The following is a 17,919-nucleotide window of genomic DNA, read 5'->3' on the forward strand; positions in this document are numbered from 1 at the left end:
AGAACTCCTCAACAGTGATAGGGACATACTCTCCTTCAGCCTCTGGATTCTTACACAAATACTCAATATGGCATGATTGACTAGATTCTCCCTTTTCTGAATGATATTTGAGTTGCTTAGCATTGTCCTCAGAAGAATCATTAGTATCATCCAGAGTGCTAACACGGGGCACAAAGTCATCTGGCTCAGCAAATAATTTAGCAAGATCATAAGGAATAGGATGAGGGTAAGAATCCTCATCATTAGATTCTTCCTCTTGAGTTCCTGACTCAGATTGTGACTGATTTTAAGATGAACTCCTAGGTATGGGTATGAATTTATTGGATCCCAAATGGAAAGGGACCTTCTTGAACCCTAGGCCAGTTGTGTCACTATTGCTTCGAGCTGTTGCTTTGACAAGATCTATTAAACCATTGTTATTGCACCCAATAGGGCCGGTTCCCTTGTAGCCAAAATGCTTCATAAGCTTAAGACCAGGTCCATACTTCTTAGGAGTGATTTCTCGAGCTTGTTCTGCTAGGTCTACTGGAGACTCTTCTTTGTAAAGCCATGCAACAATGGCTCTATTTTCACTTTCATCTTCTAAGGGAACTATGGCTTTGACAAAAGAGCCATTAAACTTGGTCTGAGGTGTCAACACGAATGACTTCTTTGCTACTGAGGGTCTCCCAAAATGTCGAGTGGACTTTGGAATTGATGTTAATGATAACACTGGTTCCATGTGGTACTCTCCCATACCAATTTCTTTCAATTTAAATGACTGCTCAATTTGTTTCAGCTTATTGTTGTGAGAATCAGTAGACTCACCGTTAGCAGGGACAAAAGAATCAACAGCTTTGAGCATATTGCAAGTGTAGCTAGTAGTTGTAGGAATAGTAACTTTAGAGCTATGAAATGGGAATTTAATGCATTGGTGGTATGTGGATGGCACAACGCGCATCTCATGTATCCATGGTCATCCCAACAGAATTTTGTAGGCTAAGGGAATGTCAAGCACCTGACAGGTGACATCCCTTTCGACAGGACCGACGCAAATTGGTAAAGTCACAAGACCTAGTGACTTTCGTTCTACTTCATCGTATGCTTTAATAGCGATCTTTCGTCAAGGATCAACAAAGTCCTCAGAATAATCCAATTGTCTAAGTAGAGCAGCAGAAATAATGTTTAGGCCAGCGCCATTGTCAATGAGTACTCGACGAACACGTGTCTGGTGGATCATAACCTCAATGTGTAGAGGCTGATTGTGTGGGTGATTCAGTGAGTTGTCATCCTCCTTGAAGAAGGTCATAAGATGAGGTGAGGTCAAGTGACCTACCATGGATTGAAATCGCTCAAGATCAAGATCTTGAGGAACGTTTGCCTCAGTGAGGGCTTTGTCCAGAATTTGCCTATGAGTAGGCGAGATTTTAAGCAGCTCAAATATGGAAATGTGAGTATTGGTTTGTTTCAATTGATCTAGAACACTATAACTAGTTGCAGTCAAGTTCATCGTGTGTTTTGCACCTTTACCGGATGGACCAGCAAGGGCTTTGTCCTTGTGTTGTTCAAGATTTGAAGTAGGAGGTGTAGGGCCTTTGAGCACCAATTTCGCATGAGAGCGAGTAACAGCGTTAGCACAGTGTTGCGAAGATGCATTATCCATGTTATTGGAAGTAGGGCCTCTCAAGACAAATGGTGTCTTGGGTTTATCATTATCTTGCTTCCCCTTTATAGTAATAACATCGTAGTATTCAGAATCTACAGGTTCAACCATGTGAATGACATTGTCATCATTGGAATACATATAGTTGACCTTATTGTAGGGTTCTGGTTTCGAAGTCTCTCCTTTTCCATAAGCTGGGAAAGGCTCTTTGAACGCCTTGTGGTCCGAGTTTTTATTATGTCCATCTACCACAAGTTCACCAGCATCAATCATGTCTTGGACTTTATGATGTAAGTTTATACAATTGATAGTTTTATGTCCCTTGTTTTGGTGATACTCACAAAACGAGGTCTCATTCCACCATGGTGGACGTGGTTGTGGATCATAGGGATGAGGGTTATCCATTGGTGAGATAAGCTTGTGTTGTAGCAATGTTTTGTAAACCACATTCAAAGGTTCTCCTAAAGGCATATACTCTCGCTTGGGTCGTGGGTCGCATGAGTTTCTCGATTTGTTCCCAGACGTTTTATTGTCAGGAGGAGGCTTCTCAGCACTTTTGGCCGCTTTGAAGTAGTCTGTGAGATTAAATGCTACTTTAGTAGGTTTTGGTGTGACATTATCAACAACCCCATCATGTACAATTTCTCGGTTCTTGTTGACATGTTTGGTTTTATCCCTGTTGGAAGTGGAACCTTGTTTTGTGTCTCTCTGAAGAGTGATCTCACCTTTCTTGACCATAAATTCTTCGATACGGATAGCCTGTGTAATCATGTCTTTGAAGGTATGTGGACCTTGTAGTTGAACTCGATACCTGAAATTAGGTAAGAGGTTATCAGTGAAAATGTCAAGCTTTTTCGTTTCTGGGATTTTACGGGAGTACTTAGTATAAAGTTGTCTCCACCGTTGGAGGAAAGTGAGGAAAGGCTCACCAACCTTCTGTTTAAGGTTGCATAGATCTCAAATATTTACAGGATGTTGAATGTTATGAGAATATTGCTGAACAAATGAATTAGCAATTTCGTCAAACATCTTGATACTAGGAGGTAAATGTGAGAACCACTCCAAAGCTTGACCACCTAGGCTTCTAGGGAATAAACGCATGGGGTACATTTGATTGTGTATAAACTCCATAGACAAAGCACCAAATTATTGCAAGTGATCTTGGGGATCAGTAGTACCAAAGTACTTGTCATATTTGGGTAGTTCTACGCCTCTTGGGAAAGGTGGCATGTTTATACTTTTGTGAAATGGAAATGAACAAAGAGCATCCAATGTATATGTCTTTTTGGGTTTCTCTTTCTCATGCATCATCTGAGCCAATTGGTCTTGCATAATTTTTAGTTTTTTTTGGAGTTTAGTGGTCTCAGTTTCTTCTTCACGTGTGATAATGGTCTCCACATTGAAATGTGTGGGCAGTTTAGCTCCCTCTTGGGTGAGTTTGAGAAAGTACTTTTCTTTCTCTTCGTTGAGTAAGATTCCCATGACCTTCTGAAAGTTTTTGTCTCTTTGACATCTTGCTATGTGTTCAGGAAGGATTTTCACCTCTTCTTGTTTTTCATCAGTGTCATTTTCTTTCTCTTTCTCCTTGTCATCCCTAGGTTGTTCTTGATATCGACTATGACTACCCCGTTCAGGTTCACGATTAGTCATTATAGGAAATTGTTCAGTTTCTGTATGTTGTGTTTCAAAAGGGTCCATGGAGAAAGGATCATACATTGTGTTTGAGGATGCAGGATTCCTACCTATCTCAGTATCCTTTTGGTAAAAAGGATTCCTAATTTGTTGCAAATTGGAAAATGTTCGTTGAACTTGAGATGACCTTGCAGGTGAGGAAGACCGTGAAGATGCCTCACTAGCCAAACTAGATATAGATTGTGTAGCGAAAGGTAAGCTACCTCTGCCACAATTATGACCCCTAGCATGACCACGTCTAATGTTATCAGGATAAAACACGTTTCCGCTTTTGGTTGTGACAGTCATAGGCAAGGACAAGAAGCTAGAATCTGGACAAGGACTATACTAAGACTTAGTCTCAAAAAGGACAAGATAGTAGCAAGAATGCTGTTCACTAAGGCACAAATGGTCTGATTTAAAGGCTAGAACAACCAGAGATTATGACCACTGTGGCACAAAGTATGACAAGCATTAAGACGAGGACCAAGATTACGTATGAGATGAGACTAGTCAAGGTATAAGACACAGGTTTCAGTTAAGCGAAGTGTTGCTATTCCAGGACTATTTGTGAATAAAGAGCGATAAACGCATGCAGAAAAGGATAGCGTGCAGGCCATAGATAACTAGAACAGACCCAGATTGTAAATGCTGATACAAAATCTCGTGCAAAAAATCTATATGGGCCGCGCAAAGATGTTTCTGTCTCGCGTGAAAATCAGAAACAGTTTTTAATTTCGCGCGAGGATGTTTTCTGGATCGTGTGAAGATGCGCAACAGAACTTTAATTTCGCATGAGGACAAAATGGCTTCGCGCGAGAGCCAAATGATTTCGCGCGAGAGACAAATGATTTCACGCGAGACCAAAATGATTTTGCGCGAAAGGACATAATAGTTTCACAACAACAACTAATTTTGACAAAATTTTTGATCGATCCAATAACCAGGCAAATAAACAGGCACGTAGAACAACAAGCAAGTGATTTCAAGCACGTCTAAAAACAATGAGCAAGGGAAAAAGAAACCTTGCGCATGAACAATCAAGTGACATAGTTTGTGCTAATCCCTAAGAGAGCTATTTGTGTACATTTTCAAAAGGTTTTGCAATCATTGCACACATTCCTAGAAAATAAAAGTTGGCTTGTCTAAGGTATTTAGTAATGGTTTGACTCTGCAACTTTTATGACTCACAGGGGTGACCTCCAATGCCGGTGCACCGAGGTTTTGACACAGTCTGAGAACTTAATCTTCAAGAGCTGCTAGGGAGATCTGACAACCCACAATGAACCACACCCATGGAGATTTCTCCCACAAGGACATTTATATAGTGGTTGTCACTACCATGGCAAAAATAGCTATTACTACTTGAGGTTCCGTCATCGCAGTTTTCCATGTAGAGGGATTGTCTACTACGGTTAACCCTCTCTAAAGGTGACCGACTCACAATAGTATACCACAAGGGGACTTAGCTTCCAGATTCAAGGTTTTGACACCTTTTCACCTTTAGCCCAATCAAAACAAATAGATTAATCCGACACGCTAGACTAAGATTATCTCTTAAAGATCAATGATATCATCTTCCTGTGATCTATCAACCTCTTCAGAGAAAGGATGCCTTAATCAACAAGTCGAAGATTCATCTATCTACGAGATGCTCAAAGTATCCTCCCCACCCATAAGGAATCCATCTTAGAGAGGAGTTTCACTAGGAACCCACTCCCTCAAGATCCATGAATAGTGTTCATGGGGGCTTAATTACTATGTGTGTACAGATGTTAATTCCTGAAAGCAAATCTATCTAAAAGTAATAAAAAAGCACAAGGTGGTACACTTAACGCTTTAACTAATATGAGGTGAGTCCAAAGATGTGAAACATTTAACCTCTCACACAAGCCAAAATGAGTCCACAACTCAGAAATTAATGAGTTCTAAAAAGCACAAAAGGGTTTCCTTGTGGAGCCTTTAACGCTTATGTCCTGTAGACCCCTCCCCTATTTAATGTGGTGCTGAGCTTGCAACCATAGGGTGGAAAAAGGGGCCGACGGATTAGCGAGTCTAATAACCCAAGATAGCTAATCAGATCTATCACTAAAGACTAAGCCTGCTAAATGAATACTAACAGAGATCACACCCTAGTATGAGTTTATGCATGTGTTGTAAAATGGAAATACAGAAGGAAACACACAAGCTCAACATGAAAGATGTTTGTTTTAGATCCAAATGAAATGTTATCAGCTGATGAAGATTACCTGGTGATCCTCGCAACATGCTTAGTATATTTTCACCTATTTCTGACAACTTTAGCATGCTTTTCCCATTGTTCGACAAACTGCTGCTATGCTATTCAAATAAATCAAAAAATACAGAAACACTAGAAATCGCAAACAGCCAGTAGAAAAATTAGAAAACACGCAAATCAATGCAAAAAATTCACCTCTGTCAGTGGCCTATGCTATCACACACACTTCAACATGGTCCTTATTTGTGGATTCATCACGGAATGAACATTGAATTGTTCATTCAAAATTTGCCCTGCAAAGCGACCTGTTGCCTTCTATCTAAAGGGATTTTTCCTGTTAATATCCTCAGAATCGAGGTGCAGGCAACCAAACCTTCTAAGAACGAAGGATTTGACAATGGAATTAAGCTAAGAATGAGTATACAAATTAATCTAGAAAATGAAAGATGCAATGTAATCTAAGAACAAATGAAGCAAACTAGATTAAGCATATGCATGATTAAACTAAAATGAGATTAAACTAAGAATGAGAATGTATGCAAGAAATGTAAGTAAATATGAGCATGAATTTTAACAGCAATTCGATAGCAAATCAATTCATCCTCCTAAAATGAAGAGATGAGGGTCTCTTAAATAGAGTCTCCTGGAATCCATCAACGGTTGAGATCGATTTAGATCAACGATCAGGACAGAAGATAAGTTTCAGTCATAAAGAGAGATTTCCAAATTAAAGGGAGTTAATAGACTTAATTTGAGTAAAATAAGGAGTTAACTGTTTTAATTTGAGTAGAAAAAGGAGTTAACTAAGTTAACTCATTTTTGATCAATAGTGAACTAGAAATTCCCCTTTTTTGAACTGAAGAGAGATTTTGTTGAGATATTTAATTTAATAAAATGAAATATGCTCTCATAATTACTTTTTCTATTTAATTTTAAAATAATCTTTAATTAATTAGAGACACTTTTGTTTAATTAAATAACTTCATTTAATTAATTGGGAATGGCTTCCCATTTAATTAAATAACTTTGTTTAATTATTTAGAAGTAAGTACTCCATTTAATTAAATAATTTCTTTTAATTAATTAGAAATACCTTTCCCATTTAATTAAATAATTAAATTTAATTAATTAAGATAGGCGTATTTATTAAATTAAATAAATTTAATTCCATAGTACATTAGCCTTAGGATATAATTTAATTTAATTAAAGTATAAATACTTTAATAATTAAATTAAATATTGATCAATAGGTTTAATGTGATTAATATGAGTAAATACTATAGGAATTAAATAATAAGCATGATGAATGTAGATTTAGGTTTTCTGCATCTGACAATTAAGTCAAGTAGCGAATAGTAGAATGAGAATTGCCTATTAGAATAGGACTTTGAAATTATCAGGAATAGACTAGAATTGGTATAATGGCAATGAGCCAATTTTGGGGTATTACACTTATTTCTCCATTCCTCTTAATTTTTCATGCTATAAGAATTTTTTGATTCTTCATGAGGAATAAGACAAGGGGATCCTCTTTCACCCTTTCTATTTATCATTATGGCATAAGCACTATGTAGGACCATAACTAAAGTAAGATCTGGCATACTCTTAGAAAGAATCAATATTTCATCAAACCTTGACCCCATTACCCACCAACAATTTGTAGATGATTCCATGTTTTTTAGTAGTAGTTCAATTAATGTGGTAAACAAGATTATAGATATCCTTTTAGCCTATATGAAGGATTCAGAATAAGAGATAAACCAAATAAAACCATTTTTATTTATTTATACATATCTAACATTGGAACAACATATTTGTAATATTCTAAATTATAGAAAGGGAGAAGTTCCCTATAAATACTTAGGATTAGCATTAGATAAGGGAGTTAAATATATGAACTCATGGGATCCTGCTATTTCAAAAATTAGAAAGAAAATATAATCATGGAAAAGTAAATGGTTATCATCAGTAGGTAAACCAATAATGTTAAAATTAGACTTATCATCCATACCTATCTATCAAATGTCTTGCTATGATCTCCCAATGAAAAAAAGGGATAAGATAAACAAGTTATATATGATATTATTTTGGAAATGAGAAAATAAGAAATATTTTTACCCCTTACAACATGGGAAAACTTTGTGCCCCTATTGAACTAGGTGGATTGGGCTTTGAAAGCATTAAAAAACAAAGTAAGGCCTTGGTGACTAAGCTTGTATGGATATTACATATAGAGCCTGATATGAATTGGGATAAAATCTTAATATTCAAATATCTCAATGGTAGAAACTCACTATTCTTTTTTAGAATGTCCAATCCATCGACAAGTTCTATAATTTAAAACTTTATGATTGAATATAGGAATTTAATTTAACCAAAATCCTTTCATGAAAATGTAGTAATGGTGAAGAAGCCTTATTTTTGGAAGACTCCTAGGAATGTCTATCCCCTATTTCCAAGATGGTCAAACTGATTCTCCATAATCTATGGGGCAAGCATGCTAGGGACTACATTTTAGCTCACTAAGAAACTACTCTAGACAACCCAATTTGGATATCCTTGGAAAATATAGATCTATCCCACACCAATAAAAGGATATTCTATCAAATTTACTCAAGGAGAGAAACCTACACATGTATGATAAACAAGACAACATAGTTTGAACAACCTCTAATTTTGGTAATCACAATACTAAAGATCATTATAATCTGCTTATTAATAACTAGCCTAGACCTAAAACTGGCATTCCCCTCCATCTATGTTTTGGTAAAGAATGCTTACCCAAAGACAGAATTTTTGTCAATGGGCCCTTGGTCTACTAGTGAAGTTGAATGACTCGCAAAGAGCCCACTAGGGATGAAGTCTTGCCGAGTGCAAGGCTCTGAGATCATAAGGGATGAGTCCAAGATCCTGCGCTGGTGATTTTAACAATGTGCATGCTCCTCATTCCTTGGCTATAAGATGAAGGGGCTTTAGGCATGAGTATGCCCATACTAAATTAATGAATCATTTTAGTGGTGGCCTTCTCTAGTTGGTAGAGCTCATAGGCCTTATGCCTTACATATGATACCTAGTAGGTCTAAACCCTCCATAAAACAAGATGGACTTTTCACCTGGTTTTCCCTTTTAAGAAAAATTCTCATGATAGATCATTTTACAAAGATGGGATATCAAGGCCTGAGAAGATGTCCTCTTTATGAAAAATATAATGAAACAACAAACCATTTGCTTCTTAATTGCTCATTCCCCAAAATCTATTGGACATGTCTTAGCTCTAAGCTTGATTTCATTTCAGAAACACATGGCAATATCATTGATATATTCAAAGCATGGCCAAATTAACATAAGGATAGAATTTAGAACTTTTTTGGAAAATTTGACCATCAATCACGATCTCAAAAATATGGAAAGAGTGGAATAGTAGACTTTTAATGATAAGCATACGTTGGTAGCTCAATTAATCAACAAGATTAATGCCATTATAATTGAAGTACTAAATAATTGTTGCTAATTCTAATCACTATTGTCTATTAGTGTCAACCACTTAGTCATTTAAAGGGTAGAGTTAGAAAGTCATCAATGTGACTGAGTTACTCTACATAGGCCGAGTCATGTACATAAGAAAGTATGCACAAAGCTCTATAGAAGTCAAGTAAGTGAATGGTCACTGAGTATTTTAATAAGATCTGAGCTCAATATCGACCAAGAAAGTTTCAAGCATACAAGTGCTAAGTGACATAGTGTTTGATGAGCACTATACAAACCAAGCAAAAACAAGGTCGAGTATCAAAAAATAGTAGAGGCTGAGAAATGTAGAGTTTATACAAAAGTTAGGAATAAAATAGATTATGAGGTAATACATTTTTGAACTGACATGGAAAAAAATTAATGTTTGTAGAGGTTGTTACAGAGATTTTTACATGTGAATGACGTTGATTATATATCCCTATGATTTGTGATCAATGATTTAGATGGAGAGGCTATTATGGAAACATATAATTTTTTTTTATGGAACTCTTTAAATAGAGAAGATATTAACCTAGATCAGAGTATGCATGTGCAAGAAAGAGAAAGGGAAAGAATGAAAAAGTGTATTCATGCAAACATGGAGTGAAGTAAAGGATTGATATTAGATCAGAAGTCATTAATAGGGTTTTTTTTTTATCATTAATAGAGAAAGTGACCTATTCATAGCAGTGAAGTGAAAGGGGAAGACAAATATTATCAAATTAGAGGAGAGGATCAGTTAGAAGGAAGACAACATGAAATTAGCTTATAAAGAAAACCAAGAGTCAGGTACTAAATCAATTTTAATTGACTTGAATCGGGGTAAACCTCTTAACAGATCTTTGTAAATCTCCCAAAGACTCCTTACTTTGTTGTAAGTGTTAAATCCTCTAATAAGGTAAGACCTAGTAGTCTCTTAAGCTTTTAGCAGGGTAGACCCCTCACAAGGTAGATCATATTTTTGTTAGATTGTGGTGACTGATCAGGAAAGTACTGTACATACTTCATAAATAGTGGGCCAAAATTTTTTTTTTTGGAAGTAGCCGACATCGACATGGTAGCCGACATATTATGGCCGACATGTTATAACCCTAAAGTGGTTTAATACTTGTATAAAAGGGGCTTAGGGTTGGGTATTTTTGATATGTGGTGATACGAAATTGGTTCTTGCGGTGGTATTGAGCTGTAAGGGATTACGGATTGTAATCAGGTTGTAATCACTGGATTGTAATAAGATCGGACTTGCTGTTTGGTGGACGTAGCCCAGGGATTGGGTGAACCACGTTAAATCTTGGTGCCTTGTGTTCATTTCTGTGTGTTCTATTATTTTCTGTTATTGGTTATATTTGCATGTAGTTTTTTATTTCTGTCTGTGGTTTATCCTAACAAGTGGTATCAGAGCCTAGTTGTTTCTCAGTTATCCTCTGCAGGAAAGTCTCACGGTTAAGTGGGAGTCTCACGGTTGAGTGGGAGCAATGGCAGATGATGGTAAGCTGAGGGTTGATAGGTTTAATGGGCAGAACTTCCAGTTATGGAAGATGCAAATGGAAGACTATTTATATCAGAAGGATTTGTGGAAGCCGTTGGAAGGAAAAGCCAAGAATCAGGGAACTATGTTAGAGGCTGAATGGGATCTTTTGGACAGAAAGGCACTTGGAAGCATTCGGTTATGCTTGGCACCATCGGTGGCATTTAATATTACAAAAGCAAAGACGACAGAAGATTTGATGAAAACCCTAGCGACACTGTATGAAAAGCCCTCCGCTTCAAATAAGGTATTTCTCATGAAGCATTTATTTAATATGAAAATGGCAGAAGGTGGATCTGTTGCAGATCATTTAAATGAGTTTAATACTATTACTAGTCAATTATCTTCTGTGGGTATCAATTTTGATGAAGAAATTAGGGCTCTCTTGATTTTGTGTTCTTTGCCTGAAAGCTGGAATGGCTTGGTAATGGCGGTGAGTAATTCTGTTCCTGGATCTAGTACCCTAAAATATGATGATGTGATCGGTGTTATTTTAAGTGAGGAAACTCGTAGAAAATCCTTAGGTGGATCTACATCAGGAAGTGCTTTAAATGCACAAAGCAGGGGCAGAACGACTGAAAGAGGAAGTAACTCTGGAAATCGTGGGAAATCAAGAGGAAATTCAAAGGGGAGGAGGTCTCAATCGAGAGGACCAAATGATTGCTGGTACTGTGGGAAACCAGGGCACAAAAAGAAAGATTGCTGGAAACTATTTATGAAGTATGTACAGTACTTTCCTGATTCATGGGTTTTAGATTCTGGTGCTTCTTTTCATGCTACACCTCATAGAGGTTATTTCATTGATTATGTCCAAGGGGATTTTGGGCTTGTTTATTTGGGGGATAATGAACCCTGTCAGATTGTTGGAAAGGGAAAAATTAAGATTAAGTTGCAGAATGGGAATCATTGGCTACTACATGAGGTAAGACATGTTCCAAAACTAAGTAGAAATTTAATTTTAGTAGGGCAACTCGGTGATGAGGGTTGTGTAGTTACTTTTAATGATAAAAATTGGAAGGTTTCAAAAGGTTCCCTTGTAGTAGCAAAAGGTGTGAAAGTAGGCACCTTATATCTTTGTACAGGTCATATTGTTCCTTCTACTTTGATTTTTTCAGAGAAAAATGAATATTCAGGAACAATTACTGCAGATGAGCAGGGAGAAAAAATAGCTGCTGTGGATTCTGATACAGCGCTGTGGCACAATAGACTTGGGCACATGAGTGAGAAAGGTATGAAAGTACTTCATTCAAGGAAATTTTTACCAGGTCTAAAATGTGTGAATATGGATTTCTGTGAAAGTTGTGTGTATGGAAAACAAAAGAGAGTGAGTTTTGTAAAGACAGGGAAGGAAAACAAAAAGGAGAAATTAGAACTTGTGCATACAGATGTATGGGGACCGGCTCAGGTATCTTCCCTTGGTGGCTCTCATTATTATGTTACATTTATTGATGACGCAACTAGAAAAGTATGGGTTTATTTCCTTAAACAGAAATCTGATGTATTTCAAACTTTTCAGAAATGGAAATGCTTGGTTGAAAATGAGACTGGTAAGAAATTAAAATGTCTCAGATCTGATAATGGTGGTGAGTATTGCAGTCATGAATTTGAAGATTATTGCTCCACTAATGGTATTCGTAGACAAAAAACTGTTCCAAGGACTCCACAGGAAAATGGAGTGGCTGAACGCATGAACAGGACTATAATGGAGCGCGCAAGGAGCATGAGGTTGCATGCTGGGTTGCCCTTACACATGTGGGCGGAGGCTGTCAATACTATAGTATATTTGATTAATAGAGGTCCCTCTACTCCTTTGGGCTATGGTATTCCAGAGGAAGCATGGACTGGCAAGAAGGTGAGTTATTCTTTTCTCAAGACCTTCGGTTGTGAAGCTTTTGCTCATATAGACTCTGAAAATAGAACCAAGCTAGAAGCTAAATCAAAGAAATGTGTCTTTGTTGGATATGGCATTAATGAATTTGGTTATAGGCTTTGGGATTTTGAAAATCATAAAATTATAAGAAGCCGGGATGTCATATTCAATGAAAAAGTGTTGTACAAAGATCTGTTGCAGCAACATGAGAAGAAAGAAGATGATTATGTAGTGCTGGATGATACTCCAAAAGCTGATGTTCCAGCCATTCCTCATGATGTGCAACAACCGCAACAACAAATACCACATACACCAGTGAATGTTAGATGGTCAACAAGGCCAATTAGACCTCCACAAAGGTTTTCTCCCTCTTTGTATTCTATTTTACTTACTGATGCTGGTGAACCTGAAAGTTATGATGAAGCTGTGCAGGTGGATACTAAGATTCAGTGGGAGTCTGCAATGAAAGATGAAATGGACTCTTTGCTGAAAAATAAGACATGGGATTTGTGCAAGTTGCCTGCAGGTAAAAAGGTTTTACAGAATAAATGGGTTTATAGGTTGAAAGAAGAGGAAGGAGGTAAGAAAAGATTTAAGGCCAGGTTAGTTGTAAAAGGATTTGCACAGAAAAAAGGAATTGATTTTGATGAAATATTTTCTCCTGTTGTTAAAATGACTTCTATTCGTACTGTTTTAAGTCTTGTGGCTATTGAAGATTTGCATTTAGAGCAGATGGATGTTAAAATAGCCTTTCTTCATGGTGATTTGGATGAAGAAATATATATGGCTCAGCCACAGGGTTTTGAGGTCAAAGGTAAGGAGAACTTAGTGTGCAAATTGAAGAAAAGTTTATATGGCCTGAAGCAAGCACCTCGGCAATGGTATATGAAATTTGACAGTTTTATGCATGAGCATGGATATAATAGGTGTCATTCAGATTACTGTGTTTCTTTTAAGAGGTTGGATGATGATAGCTACATTATTTTATGTTTATATGTTGATGATATGCTTATAGCTGGGTCTAACATGGATCATATTAAGGGGCTGAAACGCCAATTAGCACATGCATTTTCTATGAAGGATTTGGGGGCAGCAAAAAAAATCCTTAGTATGAAGATTTGCAGAGATAGGAAGAACAGAACATTGACGCTATCTCAAGCTGATTATGTTGAGAAGGTGTTGCAACGTTTCTCTATGGAGAATGCTAAAGCTGTCAGCACACCTTTACCTGGTCATTTGAAATTGACTAAGGAGATGTGTCCCAAGACACAGGAAGAGGAGGATAAGATGTCCAAGGTACCCTATGCTTCAGCTGTAGGAAGTTTGATGTATGCTATGGTATGCACTAGGCCAGATATTGCACATGCAGTGGGAGTCGTTAGCAGGTATATGAGTCATCCAGGTTTTGAGCATTGGAATGCTGTCAAGTGGATTCTCAGATATTTGAGAGGAACATCCAATAAGTGTTTACACTTTGGGGGCTCTACTACTGATTTACAGGGCTATGTTGACTCAGATTTGGCTGGGGATATTGATACCAGGCGGAGTACTACAGGTTATGTCTTTACTGTTGGTGGGGCAGCCGTGAGCTGGGTTTCTAGGCTACAGAAGATTAATGCTCTCTCCACTATAGAGGCAGAGTATGTTGCTGCTACAGAGGCCGCCAAAGAGATGATATGGCTTCAGTTCTTCTTGGAAGAATTGGGACATCCTCAGAAGGATAATTTTTTGTTCACTGATAGTCAGAGTGCCATTCATCTTGCTAAGAATTCAGCTCTGCATTCTAAGACCAAACACATACAGTTGCGGTACCATTTCATTCGGTCAATTTTGGAGGATGGACAGTTGAAGCTGGAGAAGATACCTACCAATGAAAATCCAGCAGATATGTTGACAAAGGTTGTCACAAGGGAGAAGCTGAACTCCTCTTCAGCTTCAGTTGGTCTTTTAGACTAAATGTGAATAAAAGAACAGCAGAGTCCAGGGTGGTTTGATCCAGTGGGAGCCCCATGCGGTAGTTGTATTGCTATAGGATCAGTCTCCAAGTGGGAGATTGTTGTTTAGTGTGGAGCCTGATCAGTCCCCAAGTGGGAGATTGTTAGATTGTGGTGACTGATCAGGAAAGTACTGTACATACTTCATAAATAGTGGCCGACATCGACATGGTAGCTGACATATTATGGCCGACATGTTATAACCCTAAAGCGGTTTAATACTTGTATAAAAAGGGCTTAGGGTTGGGTATTTTTGATATGTGGTGATACGAAATTGGTTCTTGCGGTGGTATTGAGCTGTAAGGGATTACGGATTGTAATCAGGTTGTAATCACTGGATTGTAATAAGATCGGACTTGCTGTTTGGTGGACGTAGCCCAGGGATTGGGTGAACCACGTTAAATCTTGGTGCCTTGTGTTCATTTCTGTGTGTTCTATTATTTTCTGTTATTGGTTATATTTGCATGTAGTTTTTTATTTCTGTCCGTGGTTTATCCTAACAATTTTATGATCAAATATTGTAACCATAATAGGTTAACTTTATTACTACAATAGTAAATATTTGTGGGTGTCATCCCCACCCCAATTTTACCTTCACCTTGGAGGGTTTCTAGGTAATAGATATTGTGTTATGTGTTTATTTTCATGCATGTGATAGATCGGATTTATATGTTACAATAGATTTACATTACAAGTTTTACATGCACAAGTTTATTGATAGATGTGAGTGAATTGGTGAAAAGTTTAAGTGTTTAAGATTTGATTCAGGCGCCCCCCCCCCCACCCCCTCCCCCCCTCCCTCCCAACTTAGTATCTTTTTAATCCTATTTATACCTCCATCAGTCAACAATTGGTATTAGAGCACTAGTTCTTTGAAGGAGCCTTAATAGCTTGGATATTAGATCTTGGAGATAGAGTCCAGCAATCTAGACAAGGTTATTGACAATTAGGTGATTGACATCCAACTCATATTGTAGAAACTTGAGAAGGCAAGACAAGATCTAAAGGATTTCCTGAAAGTGAGAAAGGAAATTGCTATCCAAACAAAACAAATTTCTTATGAAGAAGTTGAGACTGAAGGATTGTTTGAACCAATCAATCCAAATGACGAAGCATCTACAAATCTACTTGAGAAAAACAAACTACTAAAATGAAGAAATAAGAGGAATGAAAAGAGAACATGAAATCCAATAAGTAAGACTATGTGAAGTGACTAAACAAAAGAAAAAAGCTGAAGAAGATAGGACTATGGCTGAGGAAGACAAAATGGTAATGACTACCAGACTTGAAGAAAGGATATCAGATGTGCAAAAGCTCACAACCACAAAACTGGACATGATGAATCAACTAATTCTTGCAAATCATGAATTGAATCACAAGGATGTGGAAATTGGAAACCTCAAATCACAGAAGGAGATACTTAAGAATGAACTAAAAATTAAGAAGGAATCTATGGAGAAATTCAGCAAACTAAAGAGGCAATGAAGTACTTTGAAGAGCTTATGAAGTCATCAAGTTGTTCTAATGAATCAGGACATTCATGCACTGATAAATGAGAATCATCCAGGAATGGAGAGCTGAGGAATGCAAAGTCAAAGAAAAAACCAACATGCTATCATTGTGGGAAGCTTGGTCATATTGCAAATATCTGTCGAAGAAAATATGGTATGCAAAATTTTAAACCTAAGTTTACTGGTTATCACTTTTACTACAAGAAAAAAGGTCATCAAATACATGACTGTACATCAAGAATGAGGAGTACAACTGCTACACCTAGATTTAAAGGATATTTCTATAGTTTTTAGAAGAATGGACATAGAACACATCAATGTAGATCATAGGCAAAACCCTACTAGCAAAAAAAGAGGAAGAATAATGCACCTAACAATGCATGTTCCAAATGTCACAAGTTTGGACATCTAAGAAAGAATTTCAAGACTCAAGTACATTCAAAAAATCAAAAAAGAAAAAGACAAAAGCAAAGTAGATATTTGAGAAAATTAAGAAGGAAATAAATAAAAAATGGAAAAAGACAATAAAAAGATAAAAATAGTGGAGAAAATGGAGCTCAGGTCACCCAATCCAATGGAGAAGGCAATCATGTCATCTCAAACTAAGCAAGAGACATATGTATGGAACTGTATACTTAATTGATATATCATACATCAATTCCTTACATGTAAATGTGCCAAAGTTCATATCTACATATATAAAGATATATAAGAACAAATTTATGAAGGATTTCTAAGTATCAGTAAAATTGCCTATGTTGAACGAGCATTACAATATAGACTGAGCACTTTAGAAGAGGATTCATAGAGACTGACTGGGACTGTAGAGACCAAGATGTAAAGTAAAGACCTAGTTAAAAAGACATCAATATCAATTGAGATAGTTGGCTTCCACTTACCTAAGTAAAAAATATTAATGGAGAGCCTAAATCAATCAAAAGAAGGTATATATCAAATATTGAAGACATTATCTCTTACCTTGCACATATATTTTTGAGAACACAGAGTGATTTGGTGATTTGAGCAACAAGTAGAAGATATTAAGAGTGATTTGGACTAGAATCTTGAATGAGGGGAGATATGAATTATGTGAAGTAATTCAGAGAAGGAAAGAACTTTGAACCCTAATAGCTAACATGGCAACTTCATCAACCATTGGAATGAGCCAAGAGGTTAGTAGAATTCAACTGTTGAAGAGTGATGCTTTTCCTCCACTAAAGGTTCATGTTATTCTAGAAATTGTGATGAAAGGAGATTCAATGGGTGTGCTATCTTGGATACCACCTAAAGTCATTATGATCCATGATGTTAGAAACTATTACAGGTGTAAAATTTGAGAAGTAGGAGACTATGAGATCAGGGAAGCATATGAGAAGTTGTGTAATGGAGGAATCTTGAAGGATGAATTCAAAGTTGTTGAAAGGAAAGGGTTAACTTGTGCTCTAGAATTCTTGAAGAATTTCAAGATTGAATGGATTAAAGTTGTTTTGAACAAAATCCATTAGGTGAAGTACTGGTTATAGAATGGACCCATGGAGATAACAAAGAAAATGACTCATAGGGTTACAAGCTATCCAATCCTAGACAAGAAAAAAGCCATGCAATGTTTGACCACAAAAGAAGTTGAGCCAAATACTAGAGCCGAGTGGAATGGACATGGTCTATCCATCATAAAAATTTATGATCCACTAATTGAGTTTGTAGTGAGGATCATAGCTCTCAAATTCTATCAATTAATCAGATTGAATTTTGTTCCATGTATGGATGTGGATCAAGTGTGGGAGATTGTAATGAAAGATCATAAGTATGACCTTGCCAAGCTACAAAGGCTACAACTTGTAGAAAATATGTCATCCATAAGAAAAGTGAAGAATTCAATGTGTAAGTTTGGATCCTTCATTGTGTGTATTTTCTGTTATATCCAGAATTATTTTCCTAGTATTGGTAATGTTGTATG

The sequence above is a fragment of the Cupressus sempervirens genome, chromosome 8, assembly GCF_028749045.1.
Source record: "Cupressus sempervirens isolate cs-2001-9-10 chromosome 8, ASM2874904v1, whole genome shotgun sequence".
NCBI classification, from domain to species: domain Eukaryota; kingdom Viridiplantae; phylum Streptophyta; class Pinopsida; order Cupressales; family Cupressaceae; genus Cupressus; species Cupressus sempervirens.